Source organism: Tachyglossus aculeatus, chromosome 1 (assembly GCF_015852505.1).
Source record: "Tachyglossus aculeatus isolate mTacAcu1 chromosome 1, mTacAcu1.pri, whole genome shotgun sequence".
NCBI classification, from domain to species: Eukaryota; Metazoa; Chordata; class Mammalia; order Monotremata; family Tachyglossidae; genus Tachyglossus; species Tachyglossus aculeatus.
Genome location: NC_052066.1, coordinates 167,961,669 through 167,988,346, shown reverse-complemented (window position 1 = coordinate 167,988,346; position 26,678 = coordinate 167,961,669). Strand labels below are relative to the sequence as shown.

Here is a 26,678-nt window from a genome sequence, read left to right as displayed (position 1 = left end):
TAGAGGGTGACAGACATTAAAATACAGAAAGGGGAAATGGGAGAGAATAAGAATATTTACATAAGTTCTGGTGGCTGAGGGTGGGGTGAATATTGAGTGTTTAGGGGTACAGGTCCAAGTGCATAGGTGATGCAGAAGGGAGGGCAAGTAGGGAAAACGGGGACTTAGGGAAGACCTCTTGGAGGAAATGTGATTTTAGTAGGGATTTAAAGGTGGAGAGAGCAATGGCTTGTTAGATATGAAGTGGGAAGGAGTTCTAGCCCAGAGGGTGGAGGTGAGATAGATGAGGTCAAGGTCCAGTGAGTAGTGTGGTGTAAGTAGAGTAGAAGAGGTAGTAGCAGGTGTATTTATTTAGTGCTTACTGTTTGCAGAGCACTGTACTAAGCAGTGGGAGAGAAAACACAAGTAGGAATTAGACATGGTCCCTGTTCTTTGGGGGACTCACAATCTAAGGAACATGGTGTGTGTGAGCTGGGTTACAGTAAGACAACTATGAGATAAGGTATGTTGGGAAGAGCTGATGGTTGTCTTAAAGGCAGAGATGGATGATCAACTATTGGAGGTTTTGCAGAAAGTAGGGAGAGAAAGACTGAAAGTTTGTTGGGCTTTGTTTTTTTTTTTTAGAAACATGATCTGGGTTTCCAGAATATAAGTGTTTTTATCAGCATTGTAGCAGCATGGATGAAGAAGAAGAAGGCTAATTCTAGAAATGTTGCAGAGGTAGAACTGAAAGAATTTTGTGACAGGCTGAATATTGAAGATTATTCTCTCCCTCCTTCTTTCCTCACCCGTGTGATAGGTCCCCATTCTGCAAGAGCCTGATATCACGTGTGCTCTACTGGAGGTGTAGATCTTGAAAGAAACCTTCATGTGTGCATGTTTTTTTTTTTCTGTGAAAAGCACTGTCCTTGATTCTTACCTGATGGTGACATTTTGGAGGCTCACACAGCTGACCGCTGGCTGTCACAGATTCGGACTCCCCAAGATGAGTCTCACAATAATGTGTGGGGCAGGGGAGGTAGGGGGAGGAGGCTTGAAGAGCAAATTACCTTTCCCAATTAGAGAGCAAAGTTTCCTGTGCAAACTCTGGAGGGAAATTACCATTTTGCAAGAACCTGACCCAACATTACTTAGCATAGACATCAACAGCAGCTGAAAGCAGTGTGGTCTAGTGGAAAGAGCCTGGGCATGGGATTCAGAGGGCCTGGGCACTAATCCTCCCCTGCCAAATGCTTGCTGTGTGACCTTGGGCAAGTCACTTAATTTATCTGTACCCCAGTTCTCCTCTTCTCTCTCATTTAGATTGTGATCCCCATGTAGGACAGGGACTGTGTCCAACCTAATTAATTTCTACCTACCCCAGTGCATTGACCAGTTTTTGATAGATAGTAAATGCTTAGCAAGTACCATTAAAAAGTTGTTTTTCCTGAGCATTTCCGGGAAGGGAGAAGGCTCATAATATGAGGATCTTAGCACAGAGCAGACAGCAAAGGGGAGCTGTCTAAATACTTGAAGCCCACAGGTACTAAAGGCAGGAGGTTTGAGAGATAAGTTGAAGATGGAGAAAGAGGAGCCATAGGCTACTAAACTTACTCTTATGTAATTTTAGAAAACAAGCACTAAATATTGACGAGTCCTAAAACTAAGAAAAATGAACAAATCAAGGCTAGAGACTTAGCATGAGTAGTAGGGATTACTTACCTTATCATTATTGATGATTTTGAATATACCAATTAGTTAACTCATCCTGCTTGATATGAATTCTTTATATAAGAAAAATGATAGATCAGAGTTAGAGATACACAAGTTTGCATTTAAAAATATGACTTATCCCAACATTGGATAAGTGTGATAGATGATGGATGTCAAGGAGATGATACTGCTGCCCAGCAACCAATTTTTTTTAGCTCAGAAAGCTCCTTCCCGGAGATGGGAATCCATTTTAGTTCTGATGTCCATTTTCTGAGTCCCTGTAGTGAAGGTGTTGCCTTCCCCCAAGTTTTTTTTCACAGCAGAACACCTGCAAATTGGCTTAAATCATAGCCTAGGAGTCTTTAGTAGTTACTCTTTAGAATGTGGTAGGTGGATAGAGTGCGTTTGCACTTAAAAAAAAAAGAAAAGCATGAGAGGTTGAAAATAGAACCTAAACTGCAGGTTGGAGAACGATCACAACTGTAAACAAAACGATACTTTCCCCAAAATCCCAAGGGATTCAAAAGAGGAATGATTAAAGCAGACAGGAAAATATAATTAAAGTCATAGTCACAAGATAATTTGAGCCAGTGTCCTATAGGAGATGCTGGGAAACTTTGAGCCTCAGTGGAACTTCTGGGGTGGTTGTAAGACAAAGGAGATGCTACTGAAACTGGTGCATCTAGTGCACAGAACAATTAGTCCACAGCGTTTATTGGGTGCCTACTGTGTGCAAAGCACTGTATTAAGCACTTGTCTTATGCTGTTGAGTGGTCTGTGACCCATAGCAACCCCATGGACCCATCTCTCCCAGAACGCCCCACCTCCACCTGCAATCTTTCCGGTAGTGTATCCATGGAGTTTCCATGGTAAAAATATGCAAGTGGTTTACTGTTGCCTCCTTCCATGCAGTATACTTGAATCTCCACCCTTGATTCTCTCCTTTGCTGCTACTGTCCAGCACTGGTGAGTTTTGACTTGTAGCAGATTGCCTTCCACTTACTAGCCGCTGCCCAAGCTAGGAATGGAATGGGTATGCCTCTGCTTGACTCTGTCTCCCTTAGTCAAGACTGGTAGAGTACTGGAAACTCTTCAAGTGTGACCCTGAGAGGGGATTAAGCCCTTGGGTGTGTAGAAATATCATACATGATCCCTGCTGTCAGGGAGCTTAAACTCTAGAAGGGGAGCAGACAAGTATATAATTTAATGATAGGATGAAGTAATAGTGCATGTAAGACATGCACCAAAGTGCTGTGATAGTTGTGGATATTTAGATGAGAAATGGAAGTAGGGGGGATATTTGGGATTGATCAGGGAAAGTCTCCTGGAGGAGATGAGATTTCAGAAGGACTTTGAAGATGGGGAGAGCTGTGGCCCAATGTATCTGAAGGGGAGGGAGTTCCAGGCTGCAAATCTAGGAGTCAGGAGACTTGGTTGGCTTCCAGGCCCACCTCTGCTCCAGGCTGCTGTGTGACCTCAGGAAAGTTACTTGCTTTCCCTGTTTGTTTCTTCTGTGAGAGTAACAGCAATACCACAACAGATAAGATGAGATAATTGATGTGAATGCCCTCTGGAAAAAAAAAATCAAGGTGCTCAACAAATCAATCAGTCAGCGGTATTTAATTGAGCACTCGCTGTTTGCAGAGCACTGTATTGGAAGAGTCCAAATACAACAGAACTGGTAGAAATGTTCACTGCAGACAAGGGTGTTGTTATCGTTACCTGAAGCATCAGACCTTAACCAGTTCTCAGCCTTTACTTGAAGCTGTGTCCCCTACATACTTAAGGCTCTGCTTCCATGTTCCATACATCCTTAACACTTCCCTCCTCAGGAAAACAATTTCCCCCTCTGGAGCACCTACTGATTTTCATAGACTGAATGGTTTGTGTATACAAGTTAATTTAGATAGAGGATGAATTGGGAAGGGTTTTTTTTAAAAAAAGAAAAAACACACAGGAGAGCCAAAGTAGAGAAATGTAAGACAAGGATGAAGGGCAACAAGTGTTTCAAGTGGTGTTTTCATGGCATTTGTTAAGCCAGGCACTATACTAGGCATTGGGGTAGATACAAGTTAATCTGGTTGGACACAATCCTTGTCTCACATAGGGCTTATGGTCTTAATCCCCATTTTGCAGATGAGGTAACTGAGGCACCGAGAAGTTAAGTGACTGGCCCAAGGTCACACAGCAGATAAATGGTGGAGGCGGGATTAAAAATGTTGAGAAATGCAGTGCAGTATATATAATTCTTAGTAGATGAATTGGAATAATCAACTACAGGAGGCAAGTGAACAGCTCAGTGTAGTTTAGAGCTGGAAGAAAAGTCAAGAACTGGGTGGCTCCTGAGATGACATTTTCATCATGAAGAGATATTTGATGTGTCCCTGGTAATGTAGGGATTTAGAGGAAATTCAGTGTGCTGTGCCCTTTAAGAGAAATGAATAAAGTGATCATCATTTCCAGGTTTGCTGGACCTTTTGTCAGCACCAGACTCAAGTTAATTATACTTTCCAAATGTCAATGTTATGTTGGAAATTTTGTTCTGTGTTTTTAATTCTCGTGAATCTGGTTTATATATATAGATGGTTTACATCTATCTATCTTCTTAGATGCAGTTGAGTCATTTCTAATCCATAGCGACTCTATGGTATTTTTTCCATATACATATATATATATATATATATATATATACATATATATATTGGATTTATATAGTCTAGATATAGATCTAGTTACCCCCAAATTATTTTTTCAACAGAAGCAGAAGTGTTGCCACAGACCAATCCTGAATGTCAGAGGCTGTTTTCTTTCTGAAGATTTGACAAAAGGGTTCAGTAGTCCAACGTCTACTTGCTGACAATGGAAAACACAAAGTTCCCCATGTGATTTAATTATGAATTTTGAATAAAAGAAGACCCAGGTGACTTCTTAGAGTAATTTGGCCATCAGAATCAGGTCCCTCTGAGGGACTGTGCTTTTAAACTGTTCCTGTGCATACTTCATTATGAAAAAGGCTTCTCCTTCCCGGGAACCTCTCCTGCTAGTGTGTGATCATGAATGGGAGGTCAAACCACTTGCACATTTTTAATTATCTTCAGCATTCAAGGGGATAAATTACCATCTCAGGTCTCTGGTGAATCCTTAGTAGGCAGAAAACAAAATGGAGACATTATTACGCTAATTTACTGTTGCCACCAGAGTCCCTTCTAAGGGAGTGGGAGAGAAAAGAGCTGCATTTCAGAAATAATTGTCTATTGTGTACCTCTAGAACACTTAGTGATCCATACTGTGTTTTTTGATTGGTGAGCCAGTACTCATCATTGTCTCCTAAACTGAATTTTATTCAGGGGCATGGATGATGGAAGGGATGGGAATTCTCCTTAAATGGAAAAACCTAGGGTAGGTAGGGCACTTTGGTTGAATCCCTCTTCCACAAATACCATGGGGTATTTAGAAAAGAATAGGAGAAAATTAGTGAAGTGCTCTCAGTGAAGTAAAGTATTAGCAGTGGATATAATGGCTGCTGGAAAATCTGGCCCCTTGAATGTCTGGCAGGAAAGCAAAAGTGACGTGAGTTGCTGCTTAGGAGAACAACACAATTGTTGTATCTCTATCTTCATATTGAACTTGCTTACCACTATTAGGGCTGTTGTGCTGTGCCATTTGTCTCACTATGTTGTCTCAACCCCGTGGCAAGCAGTTACTCAAAATAATATAGGAGGAAAATGACAACATCTTTTCAGGGAATAGACTGGATTTGACGTAGCATTTTATCTTCGAGATACAGCATTTCTGAATTCTCTCAGAGCAATGTGTTCAGCATTGTTGTGTTAGTCTGCCTCATGTAAACTCCTAAGTGATTATTGATGCTGTTCGATTCAATCTGATACTTTCCTGGCCAGGGTGCCAAACTTGTATTTCAAGTGTTCCATCATTAGGTTCTTTAAGTGGTTTAAGTTCCTTTTTTATCTTTTGGCTTGGAACTTAAGTTACAAAAGCATTTATGTATAACTGTCGGTCTTTAACAATGAAACATCTAGCTGTTTGTCAGAGAGATATGTTGTTTATTTTCCACTTGGTGGTACCAAAAGGTAATTATTGACAGTGTCTGTGATTTTGCTTGAGATGGCTGATGTGCAGTCAACAGTCCTTTCCTCACTGCGCAAAGATATTAAGATGATCCCTTCTTATCCTGTTGCAGTTGCTACTTGCAATAAGTAGTGCTGTTTTCTGTTAGGTCTCTCAAGCTCAAAGTCTTGAGGAAACCTCTGCTTTAGAAACACCAAGTTCCTGTCCGCTCTTCATCAGCTGGCTTGTCTGCCATTGTTAAGCACAGTACAATAATCTACACACAATAAGCACTCAATAAATATGATTGATTGTTGCCTTCCACAGTCCTCTGTTGTAGTAAGGAGACAGGACAGGTGGAATAGGCAGAGCTTTCACTCTTCAAATCCTTCTCCCAATTCCCTCAAACCTCAACTTAAGCATTCTGGCTGAGAGTAACTCAGGAGTCGAGAAGCCGCAAGGCCTAGTAGAAAGAGCCCAGGACTAGGAGTCAGAAGGACTTGGTTCTAATCCCTGCTCCATCATGTACCAGTTGTGTGACCTTGGGCAAGTCAGTTAACTGCTCTGTGCCTCAGTCTCTTCGTCTGTAAAATGGGGATTAAATACCAGTCCTCCCTTCTTCTTAGACTAGGAATCCAGTGAGAGACAGTGACCATGTCTTATTTTATTCATTCATTCAGTCATATTGAGTGCTTACTGTGTGCAGAACACTGTACAAAGCTCTTGGGAAGTACAAATCGGCAGCATATAGAGACGGTCCCTCCCCAACAATGGGCTCACAGTCTACAAGGGGTAGGCAGACAACAAAACAAGTAGACAGGTGTCAATACTATCAGAATAAATAGAATTATAGCTATATACACATCATTAATAGAATAAATATAGTAAATATGTACAAATAAAATAGAGTAATAAATATGTAGAAATATATACAAGTGTTGTGGGGAGGGGAAGGGAGTAGGGCGGAGGGAGGGAGGGTGATGAGGAGGGGAGGAAGAGGAAGAGAGGAAAAGGGGGGGTTCAGTCCGGGAAGGCCTCCTGGAGGAGGTGAGCTCTAAGTAGGGCTTTGAAGGGAGAAAGAGAGCTAGTTAGGCAGATGTGCGGAGGGAGGGCATTCCAGGCCAGAGGAAGGACGTGGGCCAGTGGTCGACGGCAGGACAGGCGACAATGAGGCACAGTGAGAAGGTTAGCTGCAGAGGAGCGGAGTGTGTGGGCTGGGCTGTAGAATGAGAGAAGGGAGGTGAGGTAGGAGGGGGTGAGGTAATGGAGAGCATTGAAGCTGAGAGTGAGGAGTTTTTGCTTGATATCATACATAGTATCAACTTGATTCCACTTGAAGATCATACACATCTAATTTGATCCCTTCATAAGCTGATTATGGCCCCTTGGCTTCATTAATGCATTTTTTTTCCCAAGAGGACAACACTAGTCAATTTCCTATAGCATGAAATGTGGGGAAACTCACCTGAAATAATTTTGTTAAAATTTAATTGACAAGTTTTGTGAACATTCCATTTCTTGGTTGTACCTAGGGATAGCTGTTGTGGCATCTGAGGGTTACATATCTTGCAAAGTCACTTCTTGGATTTAGCAACCAAAAAGTGAAGTCCAGATTTCACTGTTGGTATTTAGATGAGATGGGAGACCGGTTCTGGAATTATCTGAGAATTGGAAATGTGTAGATATTAAATGAACTGTTTGTTTTTGCCTGTGAAAAGACACTGATCCAAGGAGAACTAACTGTATCTGTATGATATGCGTTGAGTTAATTTGACTCAAAATCAAGTTATTTCCCTCAATTAAGCAGAATTTGAAGAAATAGTGGTTACAGAATTGAGACTGGCTCAGGGGAGTTGATTATAGTGTCTTCACTTAAAAGAGAAACTGTATAGGCGGTGATGTTTGATTGCATTGCTTCAGTTGGGCTCAATGAAGTACAGTATGTTCTTAGGTAGTTTTAGATAAGACAAGAAATATATAATAATAACGATAATAATTATTAAATATAATAAAATATTAATTATAACATCAATATTAATATTATTATCTAATAATATTATTAATTATTGATATTAATATTATTATTAATATTATTTTATTAATAATATAATAATAATGGAGCGCCTCACACCCCACCTCGCCGCCCTCTCCTTTCTACCCAGTCTTGATGATCAGGTTACTGCTCTCAACTCTACCCTTTCTACTCAGCTAGACTCACTCGCTCCCCTTTCCCTTTGCCGCTCTTGCACCACTAACCCACAGCCCTGGATCACTGCCACTGTCCGCCTCCTTCGCTCTTACGCTCGAGCTGCCGAACGCTGCTGGCGAAAGTCTAAACACCATGCCAACCTCGTTCACTTCAAGTTTATCCTTTCCTGCCTTAACTCAGCCCTCTCCTCTGCCAGACAAAACTATTTCTCCTCCCTTATTGACACCCATGCCCATCACCCCCGCCAGCTCTTCCATACACTCAACTCCCTTCTCAGGCCCCCGATTCCTCCCCCTCCTCTTTCCCTCACCCCCAACGATCTGGCCTCCTACTTCATTAACAAAATTCAATCCATCAGGTCCGACCTCCCCAAAGTCTCTTCCCCCCTTTCTCCATCCCCCCGGCTCTCAACACTCTCTGCTACTCTCCCATCCTTCCCAGCAGTGTCCTCAGAGGAGCTCTCCTCCCTCCTCTCAAGTGCTACTCCGGCCACCTGTGCTTCTGACCCCATTCCCTCTCATCTCATGAAATCTCTCGCTCCATCCCTTCTCCCCTCCTTAACTTCCATCTTCAACTGCTCACTCTCTACTGGTTCCTTCCCCTCTGCCTTCAAACATGCCCATGTCTCTCCCATCCTAAAAAAACCCTCTCTTGACCCCACCTCACCTGCTAGTTATCGTCCAATATCCCTCCTACCATTCCTTTCCAAACTCCTTGAACGAGTTGTCTACACTCGCTGCCTAGAATTCCTCAACAACAACTCTCTCCTCGACCCCCTCCAGTCTGGCTTCCGTCCCCTACATTCCACGGAAACTGCCCTCTCAAAGGTCACCAATGACCTCCTGCTTGCCAAATCCAACGGCTCCTACTCTGTCCTAATCCTCCTCGACCTCTCAGCTGCCTTTGACACTGTGGACCATCCCCTTCTTCTCAACACGCTATCTGACCTTGGCTTCACAGACTCCGTCCTCTCCTGGTTCTCCTCTTACCTCTCCGGTCGTTCTTTCTCAGTCTCTTTTGCAGGCTCTTCCTCCCCCTCCCATTCTCTCACTGTGGGGGTTCCCCAAGGTTCAGTGCTTGGTCCCCTTCTGTTCTCGATATACACGCACTCCCTTGGTGACCTCATTCGTTCCCACGGCTTCAACTATCATCTCTACGCTGATGACACCCAGATCTACATCTCTGCCCCTGCTCTCTCCCCCTCTCTCCAGGCTCTCATCTCCTCCTGCCTTCAGGACATCTCCATTTGGATGTCTGCCCACCACCTAAAGCTCAACATGTCGAAGACTGACCTCCTTGTCTTCCCTCCCAAACCTTGCCCTCTCCCTGACTTTCCCATCTCTGTTGACGGCACTACCATCCTTCCCGTCTCACAAGGCCGCAACCTTGGTGTCATCCTCGACTCCGCTCTCTCATTCACCCCTCACATCCAAGCAGTGACCAAAACCTGCCGGTCTCAGCTCCACAACATTGCCAAGATCCGCCCTTTCCTCTCCATCCCTACCGCTACCCTGCTCATTCAAGCTCTCATCCTATCTCGTCTGGACTACTGCATCAGCCTTCTCTCTGATCTCCCATCCTCGTGTCTCTCTCCACTTCAATCCATACTTCATGCTGCTGCCCGGATTATCTTTGTCCAGAAACGCTCTGGGCATATCACTCCCCTCCTCAAAAATCTCCAGTGGCTACCAATCAATCTGCGCATCAGGCAGAAACTCCTCACCCTGGGCTTCAAGGCTCTTCATCACCTCGCCCCCTCCTACCTCACCTCCCTTCTCTCCTTCTACAGCCCAGTCCGCACCCTCCGCTCCTCCACCGCTGATCTCCTCACCATACCTCGCTCTCGCCTGTCCCGCCATCGACCCCCGGCCCACATCATCCCCCGGGCCTGGAATGCCCTCCCTCTGCCCATCCGCCAAGCTAGCTCTCTTCCTCCCTTCAAGGCCCTGCTGAGAGCTCACCTCCTCCAGGAGGCCTTCCCAGACTGAGCCCCTTCCTTCCTCTCCTCCTCGTCCCCCTCTCCATCCCCCCATCTTACCTCCTTCCCTTCCCCACAGCACCTGTATATATGCATATACGTTTGTACATATTTTTTACTCTATTTATTTTATTTGTACATATCTATTCTATTTATTTTATTTTGTTAGTATGTTTGGTTTTGTTCTCTGTCTCCCCCTTTTAGACTGTGAGCCCACTGTTGGGTAGGGACTGTCTCTATATGTTGCCAATTTGTACTTCCCAAGCGCTTAGTACAGTGCTCTGCACATAGTAAGCGCTCAATAAATACGATTGATGATGATGATGATAATGGCATTTATTAAGCACTTACTATGTGCAAAGCACTGTTCTAGTGCTTTGGAGGTTACAAGGTGATCAGGGTGTCCCAAGTGGGGCTCACATCCTTCATCCCCGTTTTACAGATGAGGTAACTGAGGCACAGAGAAGTGAAGTGACGTGCCCAAAGTCATACAGCTGACAAGTGGTGGAGCTAGGATTTGAACCCATGAACTCTGACTCCAAAGCCCATGCTCTTTCCATTGAGCCACAATATATGGTCATCAGGGGTCTAGATTAAACGCTTTCTACTTACATTGGTGGCAGTTTCTGAAATTCTGTGAAGCCAGATAGGGAGACGGTTTCCATAATGTAGTGGCTATCACGTTCTCCCATCTGAAAGGGTCCCCGGTTCAAAACTGTCTGGGAACCTAATTTTTCCTGTAGACTATAAACTTCCTGTGGGCAGGGATTATGTCTACCACCTCTATTGAATTGTACTTTCCCCATTGATTAGTACAGTTCTCTGCACACATTTAAGTCCTCAATAGCATTGATTGATGAATTGATTAATTATATACATCTTCATATACTCTTCTGGCTGAAGTGTAGTTTCAAAATGCAAAGTGTTGGAGTGGGACATTTTGTTCTCTCCTCAAATATTGGCTACAGTATTCCTTAAGATTTTCAGTACAGGTTGGTGATTTTTTTGGCTTTAGTTCATTGTTTAATCTAGGTTGATCTCGATGATGTAGTATAGAATGTGCGGGGTTTGTTTATGAAGATTGGCATGCCAAGCCTTCCATGAGAAATGCATTGTGTTCACCACAGCCTACTGTACACAAAGGGACTCAGGGAAACTATCCTTTAACAGCGCAAGTAGCAGTGATCAAAGTCTATATGAAAAAATTATATATTTTTTTTCTTAGAAAAATACTAGTTACTAGTGATTTTTTTCTGCAAGCTGTTTGAATCACTCTCCAGAATTTGTCAGCATTTACCAGAGAGGGATCGTTTTGTTTTATGGAACTTAATTGCATCTAGTGCAATATTCATGAGAATTGCTATTTGATGAGCTGAAGGCACGCTCAGCCACTGTGACAATAAGGTGATGATGCACTTTAGATATGCACAGTGGCTGTCAAATGAGGATTACAGAGTTCCTGCAAACATTTAACATTCCCACCCACAAATCTTAAATTGAGTAAGATTTCAGGTTTAGTAACTTTTAACATGTGAAGGGAGCAGAGACTGGGAAATAAACTCCAACTGACATGGGAGTAGGAGGATCTGATCACTTTATTTTTAATTTGTCGTAAAAGCTCTTAAACAATTCATGAATTGTGCAGGAAACAGACTAATGGGGAGATGAAGATGGAAAGGTAGTTGTTTGAGATTGAAATAATTAGTGTTAAATTTGGGAAGGGAGTCATGGGATCCTGGGAATTTCAACAGATATCTTTAAGATTGTGTACACCACTTTAATTCGTTTCGCCCTCAAATATCTTAAAGTTGACATGCTAAAGCTCTGTGACTCTGGAGAACAATATGATTTATGATACTGGCAGCACGGTTTTCTTTATAGGAAATATCATAATCCAGTTTACAGCCAAGAGAAAACCAATTTAATGTCTGAAAAATGAATTCTTTTTTTTGGATGGTTTTTAACATAGAACAGTTGCTTGAAGGTCTCCAGTCTTATTCTTTATCTGGTTTACTGGGCTCCTATTCTATTGATGTCACAAACAATATTCCTTTTTTCCAACATGGCTGTCTTGGTTCTGAAATGGTGATTGAAATTAGAAATTAAAAACAAAAAAACCCACCCAGAAATAAGCCTCTTCTATGGGGATTTTTAAAATCCCAAGTGGCTTTTTTGGTTTGATGGACCAGATAAAAATAATTCCATGTATTCTAGTAAAATTGCACTTGAAAGTAGTTTCTGTTTTGTAAGTTCCATATGCCAAATGATCGCTGGCAGTTCAGTTGCAGTTCAGTGGGAAGGGGCTTGTTGTGCTTATGGTATTTAGAGACAAGTTCTTTATCCAGTCATCTTCACTTCAAAAAGATGATCCTTTGAGAATCCAGGTGTTGTCACTTAGCGGTGTGTTTTTATTTAACATGGAGTCAGCCATTCATGAAAAACAGCTGTAACTACACAGAATACAGGTTTTCCCATAATTATACTAACTGCAGATGAAAGTACTGAACATGGTTTAAATAGTGGCATCTCACTGACTGTCATGTTGCAGCATAAGGACCCAAATAATGCAAAGATAAAAATGGCAGCCCTTGGTGGTCCTGCCTGCCTATGCAACCATTGCTTGACAACCACCCAATTCATGCAAGCAAGTATCTTCAGGTTATCGAATATGGGTATCTCAATGTCAAGCATCTGGACGAATTTGACACCTGCAAAGATTTATATTTCTCTTCATAGGGGCGTTATAGTTGTAAACAATGAATGGGTGACCCTCTTCTAGTTAGCCATGAAGTCTGAGGTCACCAGGAAAATTATCTATTTATTGTTATATTGTACTCTTCCAAGCTCTTAGTACAGTATTCTGCACACAGTAAGTGCTCAATAAATGACTCACTGTCTGATTTAACTGATACCACATATCCATATTAGTCCAGACTGATACTGTGACTAAAGAATTAATGCCAATAAAGTAACATTGAAAAGCAGTGGAGCTAGAGGAAAGAGCATGGGGTTGGGAATCAGAAGACCAGGTTTCTAATCCCAGCTCTACCACTTGACTGCTCTGTAACTGTTCAACCTCTTGGGACTCACATTCCTCATCTGTAAAATGGGCATTAAAATACCATTCTCACTTATTCTGTGAGCCCCATGTGGGACAGGGAATGGGTTTGATTTAACTGTCTTCTATCTATCTCTGCACTTAGCACCATAGTTGGCAACATAAGCTCTTAACAAATGCCACAGTAATAATAATCATTATATATTAATGTAGGTACACCATTGCCCATATAATAATAGTGCTATATGATTCCAACTAACCCTGACAAAAGGGATAGCTATAGAAATTTGTTTCATGCTCAAGGATTGAATTAAGCAATATGTCTTCCAAGTTGTGGAAAACTGACTGAAGAGACTAAAGTCTAAAAAGACCCACAGTGATTCAAAGACTTCTATTTCATTCCTGAAGAAAGTATGTACATTTATTCATTCATTCATTCATTCAATCATATTTATTGAGTGTTTACTGTGTGCAGAGCCCTGTACTAAGCACTGGGAAAGTACAATTCAGCAACATATAGAGACAGGCCCTACCCAAAAATGGGCTTCACAGTCTAGGTGGGGGAGACGGGCAGCAAAACAGAACAAGTGGACAGGTGTCAATACCATCAAAATAAATAGAATTATAGATATATGCACAACAAAATATATAACAAAATATAACAAAATAAATAGAATAATAAATATGTACAAAAATGCACAAGTGCTGTGGGGAGGGGAAGGGAGTAGGGCAGAGGGAGGGAGTGGGGGCAATGGGAAGGGGAGGAGGAGCAGAGGATTAGGGGGGCTCAGTCTGGTAAGGCCTCCTGGAGGAGATGAGCTCTCAGTAGGGCCTTGAAGGGAGGAAGAGAGCTAGTTTGGCAGATGTGTGGAGGGAGGGCATTCCAGGCCAGAGGTAGGACATGGGCCATGGGTCGATGGCAGGACAGGTGAGAACGAGGCACAGTGAGGAGGTTAGCAGCAGAGGAGCGGAATGTGCAGGCTGGGCTGTAGATGTGTAGAAGGGAGATGAGGTAGGAAGGAATAAGGTGATAGAGAGCTTTGAAGCCAATATTGTTCCACACCCAGGGACAGCAGCACTAGTGGGTGTTGGCTGCTCCACTCACACTACGAACAAGATGGAGATCATGAAAAGTTGGCAGCAACACTGACTTGACATACCTACTACGTTTGAAGATGAAGACATACTAGTAATACTAGTAGGTATTAATCACTCTGGATTGTAAGCCTCTCTAGACTATAAGCTTGTTACAGTCAGGGAACTGTATTATACTATCCCAAGTGCTTAGTATAGTGCTCTGCACATAGTAAGCATTCTATAAATACTATTGATTGATTACTGTTTGCAAACGAAGTACTATGTGCTGGAAAAAGGGAAAAAAGGCATTTATTAAGCGCTTACTATGTGCAAAGCACTGTTCTAAGCCCTGGAGGGGATACAAGGTGATCAGGTTGTGCCACGTGAGGCTCACAGTCTTAATTCCCACTTTACAGATAAGGTAACTGAGGCTCAGATAAATTAAGTGATTTGCCTAAGGTCTCACAACAGACATGTGGTGGAGCCGGGATTAGAACCCATGACCTCTGACTCCCAAGCCCCTACTCTTTCCACGCTGCTTCTCTGGCAGAACAGATGAGTGAGGTAAAGACATGCGGTCCTTGGTCCCCATGGGGCTCAAGATCTAAGAATGAGGAGGGCAGAGAAGGGTGATTGGAGACGGACATGTGAGGAAAGGCAAACAAAAATACAATAGAAAAAGACGATGAGAAACATGAAAGCAGCAGCAGAATTTCAGGTTCCTCATGGCTCAGACCAACAGTCCCAGAAGTCACAGGTGTGGTTATGCTGGGGACCTTTTCAATGGGGACCTGCTCCTGGGATGGAGCAGGGGCTGATGAGAGTCCCCATTTCATGGGGGTGGGACACAGTCCCTCCCACCCAGCAGGGGCTCAGTGAAGGACTGAGCGAAGCTGTGGTCAACTTACCTGGCTCTGTTGGTTAAACCCTTTTCCTGGGCATGTGAAGCAAAGAGACTCTACTCACAATGGCAGATATGATATTCACAATAACTACATTATTGAGCAAGCCACAGCTGTAGTTTGAGGTATTGAAGATTGTAAAGTCAATCCACACATGGCATTGATTGAGTGTTTCCTCTGTGCAGAGTACTGTACCCAGCTTCTGGGAGAATACAATGCAATAGAGTTGGTAGACATGATCCCTGCCTTCAAGGAGTTTACAGCGCAAGTAGGGAGACAGACACTAAAATGAATTACAGCCAAGTTTAAAGGTGGGTTCATAAATGCTGTGGGGAGAGGGGTGAGTGCCCAAGTGATTTGGGGGTGAGGACTCAAGCTGTGATGTAGTAGGGAGGGGAATAATGTGGGGAGCTGAGAGAGATGCCATAGAGAAGGGTACTTGGAGGAGATGTGATCTGTATAGGGCTGGTGGGGAAGTCATGTAGAGCTCCCAGATCTGATCAGTCAATCAATGGTATTTATTGAGCACTTACTCCCTGCAGCACTATACTAAGCCCTTGGGGGAGTACAGTGCAGCAGAGTTGGTCGACATGCTTCCTGCCCACAATGAGCTTGCATTCTAGAGGGGGGAACGGGGGCAGGACTGTGATGGAAGCAGTGTGTCCTAGTGGCTAGAGCATGGGCCTGTGAGTTAGGAGGATCTGGGTTCTATTCACAACTCTGCCACAAGTCTGTTGTGTGACATTGGGCAAGTCACTTTACTTTTCTGGGCCTAAGTCCCCTCATCTGTAAAATGGTGATTAGGATTGTGAGCCACATGTGGAACACAGACTGTGTACAATCTGATTTGCTTGAATTCATCCCAGTGCTTAGAACAGTGACTGGAACATAGTAAGTGCTTAACAAATACCATACTACTACTACTGCTGCTACTACTACTAATAACAATATTAATATAAATAAATGTATTGATTGCTTGCTTTGTGCAGACCACTGTACTAAGACCTGGGAGATGTAATAAATAATAATAATTATAGTACTTGTTAAGCTCTTACTATGTGCCAAGCACTGTTCTAAGTGCTGGGGTAGATACAAGCTAACCAGGCTGTACAAAGTCCCCGTCCCACTTTAGACTCACACTCTTAATCCCCATTTTTTACAAACGAGGTGACTGAGGCCCGAGAAGTTAAGCGACTTGTCCAAAGTCACACAGCAGACAAGTGGAGGAGCCGGAATTAGAACCCATGATCATCTGACTCCTAGGCCTGAGCTCTATCCACTATGCTAGAGAAGCAGCGTGGCTCAGTGGAAAGAGCCCAGGCTTTGGAGTCAGAGGTCATGGGTTCAAATCCTGGCTCCACCAGTTGTCAGCTGTGTGACTTTGGACAAGTCATTTAACATCTCTGTGCTTCAGTTCTCATCTGTAAAATGGGGATTAAGACTGTGAGCCCCCCGTGGGACAACATGATCACCTTGTATCCCCCCAGTGCTTAGAGTAGTGCTTTGCACATAGTAAGCACTTAACAAATACCATTATGATTATTATTATTGCACCATGCTGCTTCTGGCATCCCCTTTGATGAACAATACAGTAGGGTTGGTAGAAATATTGCCTGCAGGTGTAGTGATGCAGGCAGGCAGAGCTTACAGTCTGTTGGCAAGCACAGATGATGCAGTGCTGTTATCTACAAACAAGTAGGGAGATTTACATCTGCTTGGCTTTTATTCAAAATACTTGTAACACTGAGAAAGTGCTGTGGACACCAACATTATCACTATTTTCATTGCTGGCAAGACCCAAGGCAAGTAAAATTCAATTACACAGTCAACCATGCCCTCAGGCTTTAGTCTAAAAAGTGGCATGGCTGATTGTGACCTATGTTAAACATCAGATGCAGGAAAGGGTTACAGAGCAATACCAGTATCTGTTTGTTTGTTTTATGGTATTTGTTACCTCTCTGTGTTTCCTATAAACCTCACAAAAGAATCTGACCATCAACAGACCCAGGCTTTGACAGCGACTAGGCAAACATTCATCAGAAGTATAAGGTCACTTCATGACAGTATGGCTGCTGTTGTCAAAGCTAAAGTGTTATGTGTGAACGCCACCCCAAAACCCACAGCTCTAGGGGGAAATCTATGAAAAATAATTATTTTGGAAGCTTTTGACCCAGGAAGGCTTTAGGGATCAACATGAAGGGATGTCTATCCATGTCTCAATTTCAGCAGAGGGTACTGAATTTTGTGAAAGAACAGAAATGAAATGAAGTCTCTTTCATAACAAAAGCTGGTGTTCCCATTTCCTTTCAGGTGAAAGCACCAGGTTCCAGGACACCATACCCAGATATCATGTGCGCTGCCCACCCATCACCCACCACCTGCAGTTTATATTTCTCGAATTATTTACTTTAGCTTGGAACTTTATCCCTTCTAAGTGCTTTTGTAGTCAGAATCAGTGATTTTCAGAGTTTGGTTTTATTTTCATACTTGGATTTTCTTATTTGGGGTATCATCATGGCTTCTGGATGAGCCAGGAAATATGGCTTAGAAATTCACTTGTGTTCTTTGAGTTAGAAGATATAGAGTGAAACAAAATCTAATTTCATCACTAATAATAATAATTGTGTTATTAAGTGCTTACTATGTGCCAAGCATTGTTCTAAACACCGGGGTAGATATAAAAAAATCAGGCCCCACATGCGGCTCACACTCTAAGTAGAAGGGAGAACAGGTATTGTATCCCCATTCTGCAGGTGAGGGAACTGAGGCACAGAAAAGTTGCTCTCTGTCACACAGCAGACCAGTGGCAGAGCCAGGTTTAGAACCCAGGTCTTCTCCCCAGCCTCTGTGCTTTCCATTAGGACACACTGTTGACAAGGAGACTAAAATCCCCTTCCCATGTTCTTCCTTTCTGGGAATTCTTCATTTTCACATGATCAAGGTAGACTAATAGGGTTGGTGTGAAGGGGAAGAAACCTGTTGTGAAAATAGAAAAACAGTGGTGGCCCAGTGGAATGAGCATCAGACTAGGTTCTAAAACTGACTTTGCCACTTGACTATTGTTTGACCTGGGCAAGTCACCTATCTTCTCTGTTTCCTCTTCTGTTAAATGGTGATTAAATACCTACTGTGTTACCAACTCTAAGTGTACACCTCCCAAGCACTTAGTACAGTGCTTTGTACACAGTAAGTGCTCAACAAATATGATGGATTGATTGATTGACCAATTGCTTTTCCTTCTATTTAGACTTGCTTGCTGAAGGATAGGGACTGTCTGACCTGTTTATCTCTTGTCTGCCCCAGTGTGTAGAACAGTGCTTGGCATATAGTAAGTGCTTAACAAACACCACAGTCATTAAACATATGAAATTGGTTGGAGAATCAGAATGTGAGTTGTTGAGTCAACATTTCAGGAGGATGAAGGTTCAGAGAAGGTGATCCTCACTCGAACTAAGATGCTGAGGAGTCACTGGTGTGAGTTGATTGATGAATGGGGAGAGGAATAGAGAGAGAAACCAGAGACTGAAGTAAAATACATGAAAATTGAAAAAAATAGGACAATGAGTTTGGACTGATCGTACCGTGATAGCGGGACTGACATTTGTTTGAAGAAGGCTTTTCAACCTGAGGCATATTGTACTTAGGAGTCTGACAAAACAACTTTCATTTGAAAGGGATTCATTTGATTTGCAATGCACATAGCTGTTGGGTACTACGGTGAAGGAACAGGGAGGCTTTTTTTATGGTGTTTGTTAAACACTTTTTCTGTGTCAAACACTGTTCTAAGTGCTAGGGTAGATACAGGTTAATTAGGTTGGACTAATTCCCTATCCCGCGTGGGGCATCCAGTCTAAGTAGGAGAGACAAGAGGAGAACTGAGGTGCAGGGAAGTGGTGACTCGCCCAAGGTCATACAACAAGCATTTGTCTGAGCTAGTATTAGAACCCAGGTCCCCTGACTCCCAGGCACATGTTATTTCCACTAGACCATGCTCCCCGTGGCAGGAAAGGGGTATTTGTGTGTTTTTCCTGGGTTTATGCTCTTGGTTGGTTCTTCTGCTTCTTCGGGAGGCTGACATCTGTCACCAGATCAGTCTTGGACTGCTGATCTTGAAAGACTCCATGATGGAGAATGAAGTCCATTTCCAGATCCCCTGGCTAATATTGCCAGATCCATCTAACCCTACCTGGTTTGGCACCCCAAGACTTATGCTTCCTTATCTTTAGTAAATAATAATAATAATGGCATTTATTAAGCACTTACTCTGTGCAAAGCACTGTTCTAAGCTCTGGGGAGGTTACAGGGTGATCAGGTTGTCCCACGGGGGGCTCACAGTCTTAATCCGCATTTTACAGATGAGGTAACTGAGGCACAGAGAAGTTGTGACTTGCCCAAAGTCACACAGCTGCCAATTGGTGGAGCAGGGATTTGAACCCATGACCTCTGACTCCAAAGCCAGAGCCTGACTCTTTCCACCAAGCCATGCTGCTTCTCTTATATAACCCAGTATCTGGCAGCTCTTCAGTACGCAGAGCTGGGATGGGAAAGTGGCAACTCGGAAATATAGAAGAGCACGTTATATATCAACCCTGTCGCTCTTTAAAAAGAAGTCATGATCAGAGATGATTTTCTTTAAAAAAAAATCTCCTGTGGGCTGGCACTGAGCATACCCTGCCCATCTGTGTGCAAATTGCTGATAGGTTTATCCGCCCCGGTCCCTCTATGTGTACTGTAGCAAACCTATGACAGTCTTTTTCTGAATCCATTAGGCTGTCTGATTTTTTTTCATTGATCGGTCCATCCTAGAGTGTGAGGTTAGCAGGCAAGGGGGCAAGGAAATTGAGAGCCGCGAAGGAGATGGTTCCTAAAAATAGCCAGGTAAAGATGGTGATAACTATACATACTGCTTCTCCTGATGGAATTTATGCACTCTGCTATGGTTCTCTGCAGAAATATGTGAAACAAGCTGGTACTGCAAGGGGAAGAAGTGCACTGGGCTATATCGTCTCCCAGGGTGCTGGAGGTAGGTCATACTCCCACACAAGGGATGTGATTGATCAGAACTCCAGTTGTGGAACCGCTGTTTTCTTGTACAACTGTGTCTTCACATTTTATTTCCTTCTCCCTTCCTTCTCATTTCTCAGGGGGAGGAGGGGGAAGGTGGAGATGACAGTCTCTCCATTTTTGTGTCTCAGTTTATTGAATCCTTAAAATAATAGTAATGATAATGTGTGGTATTTGTTAAGCAGTTACCATATGCCAGGCACTGAACTAAGTGCTGGAGTAGATACAAGGTAATTGGTTTGGATACCATCCCTGTCCTGCCTAGAGCTCACAGTCTTAATCCCCATTTTACAGAGGCACAGAAAAGTAAAGTGATTTGCCCAAGGTCACACAGCAGACAAAGTGGCATGGGGGAATTAGATCCTGAGTCCTTCTGATTCCCAGGCCTGTGCTCTCTCCAGTAGGCCATGCTGCCTCACATGTCATTCCTTCTCTATCTTGGTCCTCCTCTATAGTCTGACCCTCTTGGTGTGACGGAGTACAGCAGAAATTATTCTTGCAAGGAATAATAAATATCATTATCTTCTCCAAGTTGTTTCCTTCCTAAAGTGTTCCTTCCAATTTAGCACCTAGAATCAAATGCAGGTTTTCTCATGAGATGACTATTTCATGGGGGCGAATTTGGCTCTCGGTTTCACATAGCATCTGGTCCTTCAACTACGGGGAAACCCTCCCTTTCATCCCACTGAAGTGGGATGAAATCAACCTTATTGAATGTGCACCCTCAGGATAAAGAGATTAGAATGGATGCCTCCAGGAAGTCTTGAGCTTGGCCACCAGGGATCAAGTTTTCATGAGGCAAATTGAATGAAAGGAAGCCTGTGTATCATAACAGCACTAACAGAGGACAAGAGTTCTGGGTTCTAATTCCAGCTCTGCCAATTGCATGCTGTGGGATCTTGGGCAAGTCATTTAATGCCTCTGTATATCAGTTAATTCATCTGTAAAATGAGGATTTAATCTTCCTCCTTCCAATTTAGATAGTGAGCCATACATGGGACAGGGACTCTTCCAACCGATAAATTTGTATTCACCCCAGCGTTTAGAACAGTGCTGGACACACAGTAACTGCTTAACAAATACCATTAAAAATGTCTTTTTTTAAAAAAAAAAATGGTCTGAGCTACTAGCCAGCCCACAGTGGTCATTCTCGATCGTGGGCTCCCCAAGGGGCAGAGTTCATGTCTGATTCCCACTGGTTACTCTTTCTCAGCACTTAAAACAATGCTGTGCCCTTGATCAGCACTTAATAAATACACTACTAGTCAGTCAATCAGTCAATCGTATTTAGTGAGCTCTTACTGTGTGCAAAGCACTGTACTAAGCACTTGGAAAAGTACAGTGCAACAATATAAAAGACACATTCCTTGCTCACAATGAGCTTACTCTAGACTGTAAGCTGTAGAAGCAATATGGCATAGTGGATAGAGCACGGGCCTGATATTCTGAAGGTCATGGGTTCTAATCCCAGTTTTGCCTTTGCCGCTTCTTTGTTATATGATGTTGGGCAAGTCCCTTCACTTCCCTGTGCCCCAGTTACCTCATCTGTAAAATAATAACGGTATTTAAATTCTTACTACGTGCCAAGCACTGAGACTGTGAGCCTCAAGTGGGACAGGGAAAACGTCCAACCCAATTTGCTTGTATCCCCCCAGCGCTTAGTATGGTGCCTGGCAAATAGCACTTAACAAATGCCATTATTATTATTAGTAGTAGTACTATCATTATTTGCAATCCGAATTCAGCTTGTCAGGCAAATACATCCTAGTTTGGACTCCTGCACACATTAGCCAAGAAGGCCTGATGGCAATGACTTCGAGCCATGGATTGCATCCTTTCTCTGAACGTTCACCTATTCCTGCTTCTCGATTCATTATATGTTCACTGTAGTCCCTGGTTCAGTTAATTCATTAACCTACACTGACATCTACTGTGTGCTTGTATTTCTACAGTATCACCAAGCACCAGGGAACACTGGAAGTGCGAGATAAAGGGAAAACGCCAACCTGTAGTTGAACGGGAGAGAGTGGAAAAGTAGAAGAGAGTATGAGAGAGGGCAGCCTATAGGAGAGGAGAGTAAAATAGAAAGGAGAATGAAAATTTGAGGTATAGATATATATAAATAAATTTATTCTATAAATTTATTCTGCAGGTACCCAGTTAATATATCTGTTTTTAAATAGAATTCTCAGTAGAATGCTAAGTTTATTTTTTTTCCCATGGGTGCTTTCCCATCCTCATATTCTCCTTGCTTAAAAACACCTCATTTGGGGTCATAAAGAACTGCCAAGCTCCTATTAAAGTGCACTAATCTTCCAACCTCCACTTTGGATTCCCTATTGGCTACTTTACATTTATTTTAAAATCCATTTTGGGCCTTTTAGCACTGTATCCAGTTGTGGGTAATGGCCACTCTGGGACTGTCCTTCTGAACATTGTGAATTGAGTTAAATTGAGGAAACCAGATAGTCAGGATTTTGGCTTTTAGTCCTGTATTCTTCCATCCAGAACTTATTTCCTCCTTTTGTGGAAAGGCATGTAGTATTATAGCCCCCATTTAGTAGAATAATAGTGATGGTATTTGTTAAGCACTTCCTATGTGCTAAGCACTGTTCTAAGCACTGTGGTAGATGAAAAGTAATCAGGTTGTCTCACGTGGGGCTCACAGTCTTATTCCCATTTTACAGATGAGGTAACAGGCACAGAAAAATTAAGCAACTTGTCCAAGGCCACACAGCAACAACTCGCAGAGCTGGGGTTAGAACCCACGTCCTCTGATTCCCAAGCCTGTGCTTCTTCCACTAAGCCACACTGATCACTTGGAAAGAGGATGAAATTCAAGAAGGGCTTGCATTGCCCATAGACTTTTATTTTGCTGCTGCTCCAATAGATTATAAACTCTGCACTAGATTACTATTATTATTATTGTTATTATTGATTGTAAGCTCCTTGAAGGCAGAGATCAGTCTGTATTTCCCTGCACTTAGTACAGTGCTATTCATACAGGAAGTGCTCAATAAATATATTTGACTGATTAAATACTATTACTACAGTTACTCCTGTTGTATTGTACTCTCCCAAATGCTTAGGACAGTTCTCTGGCTATAAATAATACCATTGATTGATTGCTGGGTTGTTCTGGCATAGTTGGACAATAGAGCAGGTTATTTTTCCCTATCACAATGCTTCTTTATTGGGGGACTGGGAGAGATGAGAGACCCTGGCATGCTTGCCAAGGGTACCATGCCAACCCACCCAAGATTGTGTGCCATACATGGCACCTCTCGAGAAACAATGGCCACTCCTTGAGGGTGGGAGGTGAGCTGCTGTGGTGAAGGCTGCCCTGCCACTGGGAGGATGACTCTGTGGTCCTCTCCCATGTTAATAATAATGATAATAATAGTAACTGTGGTATTTGTTAAGCACTTACTGCGTGTCAGGTACTTTACTAAGTGCTCAGGGTAGTTGCAAGGTAATTGTGTTGGCACAGTCCTTAATTCCCCCGGGGCTCACAGTCTAAATCTCCAATTTACAGATGAGGTAACTGAGGCTTAGAGAAGTGAAAAAAAATGGTATTTGTTAAGTGCTTACTATGTGCCAGACCCTGTACCGAGCACTGGGGTGGTTAGAAGCAAATTGGTTTGGACACAGTCCCTTTCCCACGTGTGGCTCACAGTCTTGATCCCCATTTTACAGATGAGGTAACTGAGGCCCTGAGAAGCGAAGTGACTTGCTGAAGGTCACACAACCGACAAGTGGCTGAGCTGGGATTAGAACCCATGACCTCCCAGGCCTGTCCTCTATCCACTACAAAGTGAAGTGACTTGCCCAAGGTCACATAGCAGACATGAGGTGGATCCAGTATTAGAACCCAGGTCCTTCTGACTCCCAGCCCTATGCCATATCCACTAAGCCATGCTGCTTCTCAGTGTTAGCGCAAGGGAATTGTGGGATGGGTGATAGGTTTGAAGTTGGAGCCTGCAGTGCTAAAGTATAGACTGTAAGATCCTTGTGGTCAGGGAACATGTCTGTGACCTCTCTTCCAACAATAATAATAATAATAATGGCATTAAGCGATTTCTATGTGCAAAGCACTGTTCTAAGCACTGGGGAGGTTACAAGGTGATCAGGTTGTCCCACGGGGGCTCAGTCTTAACCCCCATTTTACAGATGAGGGAACTGAGGCACAGAGAAGTTAAGTGACTTGCCCAAAGTCACACAGATGACAATTGGAGGAGCCAGGATTTGAACCCGTGACCTCCGACTCCAAAGCCCGTGCTCTTTCCACTGAGCCACGCTGCCAAGTGCTTAGTTCAGTGCTGTGCACATAGTGCTGCAGACCTGGTCACACACCAATCAATCAATTGTTTTTATTGAGCGCTTACTGTGTGCAGAGCACTGTACTAAGCGCTTGGGAAGTACAAGTTGGCAACATACAGAGATAGTCCCTACCCAACAGTGGGCTCACAGCTGCGTATCACTCCCTCTCAGCTTGGCAGCATACTAAGAATATGGCAGTCTTTTGGGACACTGCTGCTCCCTGCATTACTTCTTTGTCCAGCCTAGGTTTAATGAGAGTAATGGTATTTCTTAAATAATATACGTTAATACTAATTCCAGACCCACAGTACTTAGGTAAATATTTTTATACTATATTATTTTCCCAAATCATAATCTATTTTAATGTCTGTCACTCTCTGTAGACTGTAAGCTCCTTGTGGACTGGATTCTCGCCTACCAACTCAGTTGCATTCATTCATTCAGTCGTATTTACCGAGTGCTTACTGTGTGCATAGCACTGTACTTAGAGCTTGGAAAGTATAATTTGGCAACAAATGGAGAGAATCCCTACCCAACAACGGGCTCACAGTCTAGAAGAAGCACATTGTACTTTCCCAAGTGCTTAGTACTGTGCCCTGCACACTGTAAACACTCAGTAAATACCAGTGATTATGTGCCAAGCACTCTGCCAAGTGCTGGGTAGGCACAGTACAGTCCCTGATCCACATGAAGCTCACAATCTTAGGGGAAGGGAGAACAGGTTTTCAATCCCCATTTTAATAATAATAATAATAGTATCTGTTAAGCACTTACTATGTGCCAAGCACTGTTCTAAATGCTGGGGTAGATACAAGGTTAGTTGTACCATGTGGGGCTCACAGCCTTAATCCCCATTTTACAGATGAGGTAACTGAGGCACAGAGAAGTTGTGACATGCCCAAAGTCACACAGCTGACAAGTAGTGGAGGCAGGCTTAGAACCCATGACCTCTGACTCCCAAGCCTGTGTTCTTTCCACTAAGCCACACTGCTTCTTGCTAAGCCACACTGTAAACTCATCTTCTAGACTGTGAACTCATAGTGGGACAGGAACATGTCTGCTAATTCTGTTGTATTGCATTCTCCCAAGTGCTTAGTCCAGTGCTCTGCACACAGTAAGTGCTCATTAAAAACCATTGATTGATTTTGCAAATGAGGAAGCTGAAGCACAGATCCACTAAGTAACTTTCACCCAATATCACACAACAGTCACGTGACAGAACCGATATTGGAACCCAGGTTTTCTGACTCCCAGTCCTGTGGCTTTCCTGCTAGGCCATTCTGTACTCTTTAAAGATTTTGGAGTTAGAGCATGCAACCATAGATCGGGGTGCCACACATTTGCAATTTAATTATGGGTGGTGCTCCTCTGAAATTTGAGGAATAAAAATAACCGGACGACTGAAAGGCTTATACTGATCACAGGTGCAAATTAACACACTTGTTGAAAAGGGCTGCCTTAAAGGCTTGTATCTTTATTCTGTACTTTGTAGAGGATAGACAAATCTCTGTGCTATCTTAAGGTACTTCATCCTTTGCATATGATGAATAGAATAAACTCCAGTCACAAACGAGACACAAAAGTGAATTGGCATCTTTAAGAAATAAATTTCACAGTTCGTCCAGGAAGCCTATTTTCAAAATACTATTTCTGTTCAGAATGGCATTTCAAAATAACCACTTATTTGGGGTCAAGAACAAGCTGTTGCCCTGCCATAGAACATTTTTCCTCAAGAGAATGTCAGATCAGCCCCAATTCTGCTCTTCCTGTCCTGGTTTAGAGCCCAGCTGCCCATGGTTGTTTATGATGTGTGCTTAGAATGAGTGTGTGAGGTTCTACTGGTTGGCCCAATGCGGCCTTCCCAGCATCGTCTTAGACTAAGCCCTTAGCAACCCCTTTGGTTGCAGCATGGCCTGAAAATAATAATAATAATAATAGTACTTAAGCTCTTACTGTATGCCGAGCACTGTTCTAAGTGCTGGGGCAGATAAAAAGTTAACACGTTGTCCAACGTGAGGCTCACAGTCTTAATCCCCATTTTACAGATGAGGGAACTGAGGCCCAGAGAAGTGAAGTGACTTGCCCGAAGTCACACAGCTGACAAGTGGCAGCACCGGATTTGAACCCATGACGTCTGACTCCCAAGCCCATGCTCTTTCCACTAAGCCACACTAGTCAGAGGACCTGAGTTCTAGTCCCAGCCCCACCACTTGTCTGCTGTGTGACCTTAGGCAAGTCACTTAACTTCTCTGTGCCTGTTTCCTCAACTGTAAAATGGGAATTCAGTGCCTGGTCTTCTACTGTGAGCCC

The 26,678-nt window shown here is 43.1% G+C and overlaps 1 protein-coding gene and 1 non-coding gene across 2 annotated transcripts in view; one reads left to right on the top strand and one right to left on the bottom strand.

The window, feature by feature from the left end:
* Window positions 1–26,678, top strand: part of NRXN3 (neurexin 3) — a 1,831,517-nt gene that overhangs the window by 702,330 nt on the left and 1,102,509 nt on the right.
* On the bottom strand, window positions 2,669–2,806 carry LOC119934872. Its single transcript, XR_005453027.1, has one exon. It is a non-coding gene; the product is annotated as a small nucleolar RNA SNORA7 (small nucleolar RNA).